This window comes from Trachemys scripta, chromosome 1 (genome assembly GCF_013100865.1).
Source record: "Trachemys scripta elegans isolate TJP31775 chromosome 1, CAS_Tse_1.0, whole genome shotgun sequence".
Lineage (NCBI taxonomy): Eukaryota > Metazoa > Chordata > Testudines > Emydidae > Trachemys > Trachemys scripta.
This window is the reverse complement of record NC_048298.1, coordinates 16,090,180-16,103,461: the sequence shown is the minus strand read 5'-3', so window position 1 is coordinate 16,103,461 and position 13,282 is coordinate 16,090,180. Positions and strand designations below refer to the sequence as shown.

The window sequence follows — 13,282 nt, the reverse complement described above, 5'->3', positions numbered from 1 at the left end:
AGCCAAACAGCGAGGTTCCACTGTATTAGATAAGGAACCCGATGCACCAGTACAGTACAAGTGTGAAGAGGGAAATGCATGAGTCTATGAAATGGGACAGCACTGACAGAAAATGGATATACATCACTTTTTTCACTAGCATAGTCCCATGAATCTCCATGGAGTTAGTCCTGATCTATGCAAGTCCACATGAGGGGAGAATCAGGCTCTATGATGACTTCCTGGAGAGCTGAAGTCCAGTATTTCCATAATTCTTACATAGCACCAGGAAAAAAAGTTTCCTCTGGAAAGAGATGAGAGTTTGTCTGAAATGTTCCCCTTCCTTTATTGATCAAGGGCAAATTTTAAGGGGCATATTCTGATCTCAGTTAAACAAGGAGAAATGCAGTGACTTTTGCCAAGAATCAAGGCACTTAAAAGCACCATCTTGCCAACAGGCAACTTCATAGGTGATGGAACTAGTGGTATAGGGGGTGCTGCAGCACCCCCAGGCTTGAAGTGGTTTCCATTATATACAGGGTTTACAGTTTGGTTCAATGGCTCTTAGCACCCCCACTAGAAAAACTGTTCCAGCACCTCTGCACATTGGTTAGTGGTAAGGGAACAATTTGTACAGTGGTGGTGCAGAGACCTATTGAACCAAACTGTAAACTCTGTATATGCTGGAAACCACAGCATCACCCCTAGTTCCAGCACCTATGCACCCAGGGGTTGGGTGGGGAACAGGGCCGGCTTTAGGCCAATTCAACCAATTCCCCTGAATCGGGCCCCGCTCCCTAAGAGGGCCCCAAGTCCAAGCCCCGGTATGGCGTACCGGCAAGAGCTGGTGTTCTGTACCTGGGTGGCCCGGCTTCCCCAGGGGGCAATTTAAAGGGCCTGGGGCTCCCAGCAGGGGCTGGAGCCCCAGGCCCTTTAAATTGCCACCAGAGCCCCACTGCTGGAACCCTGGGGTGTGGCTGCGGGGCTCTGGGGGCTATTTAAAAAGTCCGGGGCTCCCGTTGCTTCTACCGCCCCGGCCTTTTAAATAGCCGCTGGAGCCCCGCCGCTAACCCAGGGGTAGCAGCAGCAGCCCAGGGCTCGGGGGCTATTTAAAGAGCCGGGGCGGTGGAAACAGGGGAGCCCCGGGCTGCTGCTGCTACCCCGGTGGGGGAGGGAAGAGGAGGGGGCACTTACCGTACAGGGTGGGCTGTATCCGCACCCTCTGCCCGCACCAGCCCCGCACTCCCTGCCCTGCCCGCAGCCAGTCTGTCCCCAGCCAGCCCCGCACCCCCTGCCCGCAGCCAGCCCTGCACCCCAGTCCTGCCCGCACCAGCCCCGCACCTCCTGCCCTGCTGCTGCCTGCAGCCAGCCCCTGCCACACCCCCGGCCCTGTCTCCAGCCAACCCCTGCCGCACCCCCCTGTAGCCCTGCCCGAAGCAGATGCATGGATTGAAAAATAAAGGAGCAGGTATAAATACATGAACGGATGGGAGTTGCCTTAACAAGTGTGAGGTCCTAGCTACTATGAACAATAATCCCCGAATCTTTGCTATAACATGAAATATATGGCAGTATGCAGCTAAAATAGACTAGGAGACATACAATTCTCCCCCAAGGAATAGGTTTGCTGTGTGAAAGGGGTCACCAGTACAAAAGTTTGAGAGCCACTGAGATAGAATCTCCCCTCAGCAGGGCACCCAGGTGGGGATGGTGTGACTTTTCTCGCGCTCTCCCCCAGGCCGCCCAGCTCCGTGAGCTTTGTGGCGCCGCGCCTTGGCGGAAGCCGGTGGGCGGGGCGGCGGAGGCTCTTCCGGCGGCTCGCTGGCTGCCTGCGCCCCGGCCCCGCTGCTGCCTCCCCCGCTCGCTGCCGCTCTCGGCGCCTCCATCCTGGTACTTCAGAGTCTCCATCCTGGTTTCTCAAGTGCCCGGACCCAAAACAGGAAGTAAGTGCGAGGGGAGCCGCGGGCTGCCGGGGCCGGGAGCAGCCGGCTGCGGGGCGCGGCGCGGCGGGCGAGCCCGGTGGCGGGGCGGGAGCGGCTCAGCCCCCATCGCCCCCCTTCCGCTCACTGGCGGGGCTAGGGAGCGGGGCGCGCCGCGGCCTCAGCTGCCGCCGCCGCAGCCGGGCGAGAAGAAGCGGCGGAGACAGGAAAATGGCGCCGGAGCTAGACTGGGACCAAATGGCGGCGCTGCCGGGCGGGGAGCAGCGGGAGCCTGGCCCGGGGGCAGAGGCGGCCCCCCCCCCCCCCCCAGCAGGGAGTGTGGGGGAGCAGCCCCTCCCCCATGGGGCTGTAACTCCTCGCCAGGAGGGAGGAGCTGGTGCACATGTGGGCGTGATTGCCACGGGGGGGCGGGGGCGTGATTATTGCAACTACAACACAGTGACAATGGCGAAGCCGGTGAAATATAACCTGGACAATGCCAAGGGGTTTTAAAACGTATGGGCGTGAAAGCGGCCCAGAGGAGACGCATTGTGCGGGGGAGAGGCGCTTGTGAATTATTTGCGCTTTAAAAAAAAATGGGTTTGGCCTTTTTCTTAGTTTTTTAAACCCATGTGTTTAAATGTTCAAAGCCCAGCTGCAAAGCATGAGGGATGTGTAACCTTTCTCCTTTCCTGGGTCTGGTGTATTTAAAATGCATGGGCTTTTATTCTGGTAGGTGACATGATTTGGGATTGGGTTTATTTTGGCAGTGGGTTGTTAGAGTAGGTTTCTGAAAGAGGAAATTTACGAAGTGAGGATTTTCACTTAAATATGGAAAATGGCGAGAACTTATTTTTTTCAACTACCTTGATAGTTATGCATTAGCCATACAACATAATGCATCCTGTTAGAACATATGTATCCCTGTTTTATGGAAGTAATTGTGCTTTGTTTTAGTTGTGTCATGAGTTCTGGCTATGATGATGCATAATAAATAAATTCACGGTAAATGCAAGTATATTCCTCACACCGCATCTCATTAAGCAATTCAAAGAAACTACAGCAAATTATACTGTACACTGACAGAGAGTTACTGAAATTTTAGTTCCCAGTTAGAAGTAGATAAGGACATTCATATAACCTGATAAAGGTTATTTATTGACAAACTTACTGACAATGTAATGTGTAGTTTGATATATTGACAATATTCAGGTAATAATCATCTTACAAACATGAAAGATGTGGCGAAGTGTCTTCATAACAAAGTAAAAAGATACAGATTGACAATGACTTTGCCATATAGATGAAGATAACTGTAACAAAAAAACACTGGAGTTTGGATGGCATATGCCATCTGAACTTTATAAATATAAAAACCCTTTCTTCTTTGTAAACATTTGTGTTGTCCAATAAAATCAAATTATTTATAGTTGGTACTGTAAATAATAGGACTATCAGCTGAATCAGTAATACCCCACAGAAGTGTGGATCTTGCAACAGTTATAAGGGCTGGAACCTGAAACTGGCTTCCTGCAGAGACAGTTGTAGGATCAGGGCTGAAATATTAACCATTTGTGTCAATATTTCAACATAGGTCACAGCACTCTTCTTATTTATAGAAGTTAATTCGTATGTTCAGCTGTGCCTCTCAAAGCATTAGAGCTATGGCTTTCCATTATAATTACAGTAGGTATAATACTGAACAACTTTTCATATTTCATAATACATTAATATTTGCCAGTGTATCTAAAGGTGAAGAGACAATTTCGAACATTAATAAAGAGATGGAATTTAAATGCTTTTTCTTTAGTGTTTATTAGTGTATACCAATCTATCAAGCTTTTTATCCACACCTATCCCAGTAGTTTTTGAGAACCTCAGAAATGGCCTGTGGTCCAATTTTCCATTGTTCCATATGACGGATGAAGGTATGCTCTCCACTTCATATTGCATTGGTTGAATAAAACTGTACGGGCACACCAGTACATCTTGAATACCTCATAAGAGCGGCCATATTGGGTCAGACCAATAGTCCATCTAGCCCAGTCTTGTCTTCCGATGGTGGCCAATGCCAGGTGCTTCGGGGGGAGTGAATAGAACAGGTAATCGTCAAGTGATCCATCCCTGTCGCCCGTTCCCAACTTTTGGCACCATCCCTGCCATCCTGACTAATAGCTTTTTCGAACCCTTCTATAGTCTTGGCCTTCACAATATCCTCAGGTAAAGAGATCCATGGGTTCACTGTGTGTTGTCTGAAGAAATACTTGCTTTTGTTTGTTTTAAACCTGCTGTCTATTAATTTCATTTGGTGACACCTAGTTTTTGTGTTAGGAAAAGGAGTAAATACTTCCTCATTTACTTTCTCCACACCTGTCATGATTTTGTAGACCTCTATCATGTGTCTCTTTTCCAAGCTGAAAAGTCCCAGTTTTGTTAATCTCTCCTCATATTGATAATTCATCTCTTCTCATTCCTTCTTTGACTTCATGAAGTCGTCAATGCATGCTGGTGTAAATGAGAACAGTTTGTTCCAACGTGTGTCTACTGTACCTTCTATCTCTTATGATAACCCATCTGTATAAATGTTTGCTATAAATGTTGCTTTTGAACTCAGTCGACTTCATTTAAAATAATTTAAAATAAATCGTGACATATAGACTGAATTTCCATAGAAAACCTCTTACGTGGCATCTGTGTTTGGGCTGTTTTTTTCCCCCCTTTAGCAACTATTTAAGAAGATTTCTTTGTGACAGATTTTTTTGAATGTGAAATACTTAACTGCTGGGTCTAATTTTGCTGTTACTGCAACATATGCTATTTGGACAACCAGAAGCAGCCATTGTGAGCGAGAAGTCATCTTGTTTATGAAATAACTTCCAAATGTGTGCCAGGTGACCAGTGAAACCTGCTGATTATGACTGTATATGTATTTATTAACTTACTGACTTTTTAATGAAAACACATTCAGAACACCTCAAAAGAGTTGATATAGCTTTAAAGTACAAGGTGTTGTAGTTTGTGTTATAATTAGGGCTGTCGCTTAATCACAGGTTAACTCACGCAATTAAAAAAAATTAATCACGATTAATCGCAGTTTTAATCGAACTGCTAAACAATAGAATACCACTTGAAATGTATTAAATATTTTTGGTTGTTTTTCTACATGTTCAAATATATCGATTTCAGTTACAACATAGAATATAAAAATGAGGAGTCCTTTTAGCCCACAAAAGTTTATGTCCAAATAAATTTGTTAGTCTCTAAGATGCCACAAGGACTCCTCGTTGTTTTGGCTGATACAGACTAACACGGCTACCACTCAGAAACAGAATACAAAGTGTAAAGTGCTCACTTCATATTTTTATTACAAATATTTGCACTGTTAAAATGATCATGTGCCAGCAATGCCCCTCTGCCATGTACATTGGCCAAACTGGAGAGCCTCTACGCAAAAGAATAAATGGACACAAATCAGACATCAAGAATTATAACATTCAAAAAACAGTCAGAGAACACTTCAACCTCCCTGGTCACTCGCTTACAGACTTCAAAGTTGCAGTACTCCAGGAAAAAAACTTCAAAAACAGACTCCAACGAGAAACTGCAGAATTGGAATTAATTTGCAAACTGGCCACCATTAAATTAGACCTGAATAAAGACTGGGAATGGATGGGGTCATTACACAAAGTAAAACCTATTTCCCCATGCTAATTTTTCCCCTACTGTTACTCACACCTTCTTGTCAACAGTTTGAAATAGGCCATCCTGTTTATCACTACAAAAGTTTTTTTTCCTCCTCCTGATGATAGCCTATCTGAACGGATTACTTTTGTTATAGTTAGTATGGCAACACCCATTTTTTCATGTCCTCTGTGTATATTATATATCGTCCTACTGTATTTTCCACTGCATGCATCCGATGAAGTGGGTTTTAGCCCACAAAAGCTTATGCTCAAATAAATTTGTTAGTCTCTAAGGTGCTACAAGTACTCCTTGTTCTTTTTAAAAGAAATACCATTTTTCAATTCACCTCATACAAGTACTGTAGTGCTATCTCTATCGTGAAAGTGCAACTTACAAATAAACATTTTTTTGTTATATAACTCCACTCAAAAACAAAACAATGTAAAACTTTAGAGCTTATAGTTTCACTCAGTCCTATTTCTTGTTTAGCCAATCACTAACAAGAGAAACAAATTTGTTTACATTTACGGGAGATAATGCTGTCCACTACTTATTTACAATGTCATGTGAAAGTGAGAACAGGTTTTCACATGGCACTGTTGTAACTAGCATTGCAAGATATTTACGTGCCAGATATGCTAAACGTACATATACCTCTTCATGCCTCGGCCACCATTCCAGAGGAAGTGCTTCCATGCTGATGACGCTTTTTTTAAAACAAGGCATTAATTAAATTTGTGATTGAATTCCTTGGGGGAGAATTGTATGTCTTCTAGTCTTTTACCCGCGTACTGCCATATATTTCATGTTATAGCAGTCTCAGATGACGACCCAGCCCATGTTTGTTTTAAGAATACTTTCACTGCAGATTTGACAAAATGCAAAGAGGTCACCAATGTGAGATTTCTAAAGATAGCTACAGCAATCGACCCAAGGTTTAAGAAGCTGAAGTGGCTTCTAAAATCTGAGAGGGACGAGGTGTGGAGCATGCTTTCAGAAGTCGTAAAAGAGCAACGCTTTGATGCGGAAACTACAGAACCCAACCACCAATAAAGAAAATCAACCTTCTGCTGGTGGCATCTGACTCAGATGATGAAAATGAACATGCATCGGATCATTATCAAGCAGAACCCATCGTCTGCATGGACGCATGTCCTCTGGAATGGTGGTTGAAGCATGAAGGGACATATGAATCTCTATCGCTTCTGGCACAAAAATATCTTGCGACACCGGCTACAACAATGCCATGCGAACGCCTGTGACATTGTAAACAAGAAGCGCGCAGCATTATCTCCTACAAATCTAAACAAACTTGTTTGGGCAATTGGCTGAACAAGAAGTAGGACTGAATGGACTTGTAGGCGCTAAAGTTTTACATTGTTTTATTTTGGATTCTAGTAACTTTTTTTGTAGATGATTCAACATTTGTAAGTTCAACTTTTATGAAAATGAGATTACACTACAGTACTTGTATTAGATTAATTGAAAAAATAAAATTTTTTTTAGAGTGCAAATATTTTAGTCATAAATATAAAAGTGAGCACTGTACACTTGGTATTCTGTGTTGTAATTGAAATCAATATATTTGAAAATGTACAAAACATCCAAAAATATTTAAATAAATGGTATTCTATTATTATTAATCACATGATTTTTTTTTAATTGCGTGATTAATTTTTTTAATCGCTTGACAGCCCTACTTATAATCTTGGTTACAATGGTGATAGTCTTGAATAACTACACTGATGTCCTATCAATTCCAATGTCGTTGCTCCAGTTTAATTTCACTGTATCTAATAGCAAGAAATCAAACTTTAAAAAGGAATACATTTTTACCCAGTGAAATTAGCAGTGTGGATCCATTGAAAAAGGACCCATTTGTGGCACTTGACAGGGAGGACTAGATCTGAAATCAAGTTAGGTAGAGAGCAATTGCCACTGCTTTGTTCATTTGCTGCTTAATATTTCTTCTTAAATTAGTTCAGACTAAGCATTAGATCCAATAATGAGTGCATAAAAACAGTTTCCATAGAACTTGCTTTAGTCCCAGTACAGTTACATAGTGCAGTCTCATGACTGAGGGCTGTTCCACACTAAGCCCCCAGTTCGAACTAAGATACGCAACTTCAGCTACGTGAATAACGTAGCTGAAGTCGAAGTATCTTAGTTCGAACTTAAAGGTACTTACCGCGGGTCCACACGCGGCAGGCAGGCTCCCCCGTCAACTCCGCCTACTCCTCTCGCGGAGTAGGATTACCGGCGTCGAGGGCGAGCACTTCCGGGATCGATTTATCACGTCTAGACAAGACGCGATAAATCGATCCCAGAAGATCGATTGCTTGCCGCCGAACCAGTATAGATGTACCCAGAGAGCACTATAGAACTTTTGTTACTGAAAATCACAGTTCACAATTTTGATAATTTAATGTAAAATCAGCATTGTCAGAGATTAGGGGAACCCTCTGTACACCTTATAATTTTCTGAAATAGGTTAAATATTACTGCACTGTGTAGTTTCAGCAAAAAACACGAGGAGTCCCTGTGGCACGTTAGAGACTAACAAATTTATTTGGGCTTAAGCTTTCGTGGGCTAGAACGAATCAGATGCATGGATTGAAAAATACAGGAGCAGGTATAAATACATGAACGGATGGGAGTTGCCTTAACAAGTGTGAGGTCCTAGCTACTATGAACAATAATCCCTGAATCTTTACTATCCATATTAAGAAAAAAACATTAAAACAGTCTGCCCATAAGCATTGTTTAACCCACACAATGTGTTCGGTTTCATACAGAATTCTGTGAAATCCCATATGATTTTTAATTTACAGCAAAGATTGTTCAGGTGCACTTCCTAACAAAGCAATCCATAAAAATGTAGGAAATCACTCCTTTAGGGAACATTAGGATCCAAACCATTCACATACTATCTGTCTTCACAACCACTCATAATAAATATTCACACTATTCCCCTTAATATAATGTTCGGGGGATAATCTTCTAGTACAAACCTACACCCTTCCACATAGCACACACCATCAAACACAATATGTACTCAGATTTCTTAAGTTTGTTTATGGAGCATGCATAAAAGGATGAGCAGTGTAGCAAACTGTATGAGAGACTAAAAAAGTTGTTTTGGAAATAGGGAAATTGTATGTTGGTAATATCAAAATTGTAGATTATCAGAAATAATGATAGGGCCATGATTGTTTGTGTATTTGACTTTTTTGAGTAAATGGATTGTGGATGGAAGTAGTTTTTGTGTTGGAAGAGATTTATGTTGCGTGTGTGCTGAAGGAACCTTAACTGTGGTGTAGTGCCAATGGTAAGATTCAACAGTCGTCGTGATAAATTGAAGACCTCCAGGAGGAATGTTTTCCCTGCAATCAGTATCAATGAAGTCTTCGTTAGAGAGCTCCTGCAGCAGCTCTCTGCACTCTGCTGTGTTCTGCATAAGAATGGTAGTCTGTCAGTGAATTGTCTGTTGGGGTCATTATTCAATTATAATGTACCCATTCCTATAGTATCTGAGAATATCAAACAGAGGAACTTAGCATAAGGTTTAAAAAAGTAGTCATTAAAGTTCTGAAAGCTGTTTATTAAATAAACAATTTTTCAGAATTGTTTAATCTTGAATTTCTGTTAAATTAGCTACCTCATGCCTGTGGGTATGTACACACTTGCACTCTATTGTCTCTGTCTAAATGTACATACAGGAACTCCTCACTTAACATTATAGTTATGTTCCTGAAAAATGCGACTTTAAGCAAAATGATGTTAAGTGAATCCAATTTCCCCATAAGAATTAATGTAAATGGGGGGATTAGGTTCCAGGGAAAAAATTTTCACCAGAAAAAAAGACTAACCACACACACTCTCTCTATAAGTTTTAAACAAACAATTTAATACTGGTACACAGTGATGATGATTGTGAAGTTTGATTGAGGTGGAGGAGTTAGAGGGTGGGATATTTTCCAGGGAATGCATCACTGCTAAATGAACTAGCAATTGACTGAACCCTAAAGGGTTAACTCTCACACTCAGAGGCAGCAGGAAAGGAGGAAGGGCAGACAGAAACACATACCCTGTGTGTGAGAAAAATGCGCATTTCCCCTTTAAGTAGCTGACCCCAGGCTTAAGTACACTGCCTTGTTAATTAAATCAGCTTGCTGAGATCTCCTGAGACAGCAGCTACTGCATAGAAGCTCCCTCTGTAGTGTGTTTCTCCCCTCCCCCCGTTCTATGGAAGATGGGGTAAGCGGGGTGCAGGAGCAGGGGGAAGGGGGAGACACCCTGATATTAGTCCTCCTCTTCCCCCTCCCCCCGTACTTCAAGCAGGAGTCTCTGGGAGCAGCTCCAAGGCAGAAGCAGCACATGGCAGTGGGGGGAGGGACACAGCTGAACTTCAGGCAGCTGCTGCACTTGGAACTTAGGGGAGCTGATAGGGGAGCTGCTGGTCCACCCTGGTTCCAACCACCCACCAGCTAGCTGCTCTTCCTGCAAGCAGTGGACAAAACAGGCGGCTGCCAAAGACGTTAGAAGGGAGCATTTCACAACTTTAAACGAGCATGTTCCCTAGTTGATCAGCAACTTAACATCGAAACAACGTTAACCGGGACGACTTTAAGAGGAGTTACTCTATCTCGAAAGAGTTTCCCTCACTTTCCCATCACCCTTTAATCCATAGTCTAAAAGAGTGCACTGACTGGAAGTGTTTCATGATATTCAGCTTTGATTTTCCTTTCAAGTTGCTTCTCAATAATAGTTTTGCTACTGGGCCCTGATCCAAAGCCTTTTGAAGTCAATGGGAGTCTTTCCATTGACTTCAGTGCTCTTTAAATCAGGCCATTGTTACCGAAGATCAGAAATTATGATTTCAAATGTGCTAAACCTCAAATAGGGATGAAACTGAAAGTTAGTAAAAAACCAAAACACCATCACCAACATAATTTTCTCTAGAAGATCTGTGCCTCAAGTCGGTGTCTCCCCATCTCTTCTCTTTAACCTTGACTTTGGCATACATCATTCTCAGGGGTAAGACGTTTGGCAACAAGCGTGGTATTCTGCTGGGTCTGGGGTTTACGTTGGGGAGTGCTACCTTCATTGCATAATCCTGTCTTGTCTTGTGACTCAATGGGGATTGGGCTCCATGGGGGTTTTGTGGTAGATAGGGAGTAGCTGGGAACTCTGATGGTTTCTGTAGCATCATCTTTAGCTGACTCTGAAGGTACCCATGCTGATATTTCAGTGGGAGGAGAGGCTGTCCCAAGCTTTATTAACTTCTCTTATGGGGTATGTCTACACTACGGGATTAATCCGAATTTACAGAATTCGCATTTTTTGGAAACATTGTATAAAGTCGAATGTATGCGGCCACGCTAAGCACAGTAATTCGGCGGTGTGCGTCCATGTACTGGGGCTAGCATCGATTTCCGGAGCGTTGCACTATGGGTAGTTATTCCATAGCTATCCCATAGTTCCCGCAGTCTCCCCCGCTCATTGGAATTCTGGGTTGAGATCCCAGTGCCTGATGGGGCAAAAAACATTGTCGCAGGTGGTTCTGGGTACAGCCTCACCCCTCCCTCCATGAAAGCAACGGCAGACAACCATTTTGCACCTTTTTTTCTGGGTGAACAAGCAGACTCCATACCACGGCAAGCATGGAGCCCGCTCAGCTCAAGACAGCAGTCATGAACATTGTAAACACCTTGCACATTCTCGTGGAGTTTATGCTGAATCAGGACCAGAAAAACGAGGAGAGAAGGAGGTGGCGACAGCAGCGCAGCGACAAGAGTGATGAGGACATGGACATGGACACAGAATGCTTTGGAGGTCATGTTAATGGGGCAGGTTCTATCCATGAAACACTGATTCTGGGCCCGGAAAACAAGCACAGACTGGTGGGACCGCATATTGTTGCAGGTGTGGGACGATTCCCAGTGGCTGCGAAACTTTCGCATGCGTAAGGGCACTTTCATGGAACTTTGTGACTTGCTGTCCCCTGCCCTGAAGCACCAGAATACCAAGATGAGAGCAGCCCCCACAGTTGAGAAGCGAGTGGCGATAGCCCTGTGGAAGCTTGCAACGCCAGACAGCTACCGGTCAGTCGGGAATCAATTTGGAGTGGGCAAATCTACTGTGGGGGCTGCTGTGATGCAAGTAGCCAAAGCAATCACTGAGCTGCTGCTATGAAAGGTAGTGACTCTGGGAAATGTGCAGGTCATAGTGGATGGCTTTGCTGCAATGGGATTCCCTAACTGTGGTGGGGCGATAGATGGAACCCATATCCCTGTCTTGGCACCGGAGCACCAGGGTACATAAACCGCAAGGGGTACTTTTCAATGGTGCTGCAAGCACTTGTGGATCACAAGGGACTTTTCACCAACATCAACGTGGGCTGTCTGGGAAGGGTTCATGACGCTCGCGTCTTCAGGCTGCAGCAAGGTACTTACTTCCCGGACCAGAAAATAACCATTGGGGATGTTGAAATACCAATAGTTATTCTTGGGGACCCAGCCTACCCCTTAATGCCATGGCTCATGAAGCCATATACAGGCAGCCTGGACAGGAGTCAGGAGCTGGTGAACTACAGGCTGAGCAAGTGCAGAATGGTGGTAGAATGTGCATTTGGCCGTTTAAAAGGTCGCTGGCGATCGTTACTGACTCGGTCAGACCTCAGCCAAACCAATATCCCCATTGTTATTGCTGCTTGCTGTGTGCTCCACAATCTCTGTGAAAGTAAGGGGGAGACCTTTATGGCAGGGGGGGAGGCTGAGGCAAATCTCCTGGCTGCTGATTACGCACAGCCAGACACCAGGGCGATTAGAAGAGCACACCAGGAAGCGCTGCGCATCAGAGAAGCTTTGAAAACCAGTTTCATGACTGGCCAGGCTACAGTGTGAAATTTCTGTTTGTTTCTCCTTCATGAAAACCCGCCCCCTTTATTGACTCATTCTCTGTAAGGAACCCACCCTCCCCCTTCCCCCAGCTTGCTTTCAAAGGAAATAAAGTCACTTTCCTTTAAAAATCATTTATTCTTTATTAATTGATTATAAAAAGAGGGAGAGAACCCAAGTGGGATTTGGGAGGAGGATCGGCGGGAAGGAAAAGGCCACTAAAAAAAGGTTAAAAAAAATGACAGCCTTTTGCTTGGGCTGTCCACTGGGGTGGAATGGGAGGGTGTACGGAGCCTCCTTCTACCCCCCCCCCTCGTTCTTACACGTCTGGGTGAGGAGGCTATGGAACTTGGTGAGGGGGGAGAGGGGTTATACAGGGGCTGTAGCGGCACTCTGTTATCCTGCTGCCGTTCCTGAAGCTCCACCAGACGCCGGAGCATGTCTGTTTGGTCACGCAGCAGCCCCAGCGTTGCATCCTGCCTACTCTGATCTTCCTGCCACCACCTCTCATCTCGAGTGTCCCTCATGTCCTCACGTTGGTCCCTCCTGTCCTCACGTTCACTGGCTTCTTTCCTATACTTTGAAACCGTGTCCTTCCACTCATTCAGATGAGCTCTTTCATTGCGGGTGGATTCCATGATTTCCGCGAACATCTCGTCTCGCATCTTCTTTTTCCGACGCCTTATCTGAGATAGCCTTCGGGACAGAGAAGGGAGGCTTGAAAAATTTGCAGCTGCTGGAGGGAGGGAAAAAAGGAGAGAATTTTTAAAAAAGATACATTTTGCAGAACAATGCTTATAC

At 44.4% G+C, this 13,282-nt stretch overlaps 1 protein-coding gene across 1 annotated transcript in view; it reads left to right on the top strand.

Annotated features, from left to right (window-relative positions):
- The first annotated feature begins 1,765 nt into the window (after window positions 1-1,765).
- Window positions 1,766-13,282, top strand: part of DMTF1 (cyclin D binding myb like transcription factor 1) — a 65,449-nt gene continuing 53,932 nt past the window's right edge. The window contains exon 1 of the mRNA XM_034765385.1: window positions 1,766-1,922. The gene's annotated coding sequence lies outside the window, so the exon portion shown is untranslated. The remainder of the gene's footprint in view (window positions 1,923-13,282) is intronic.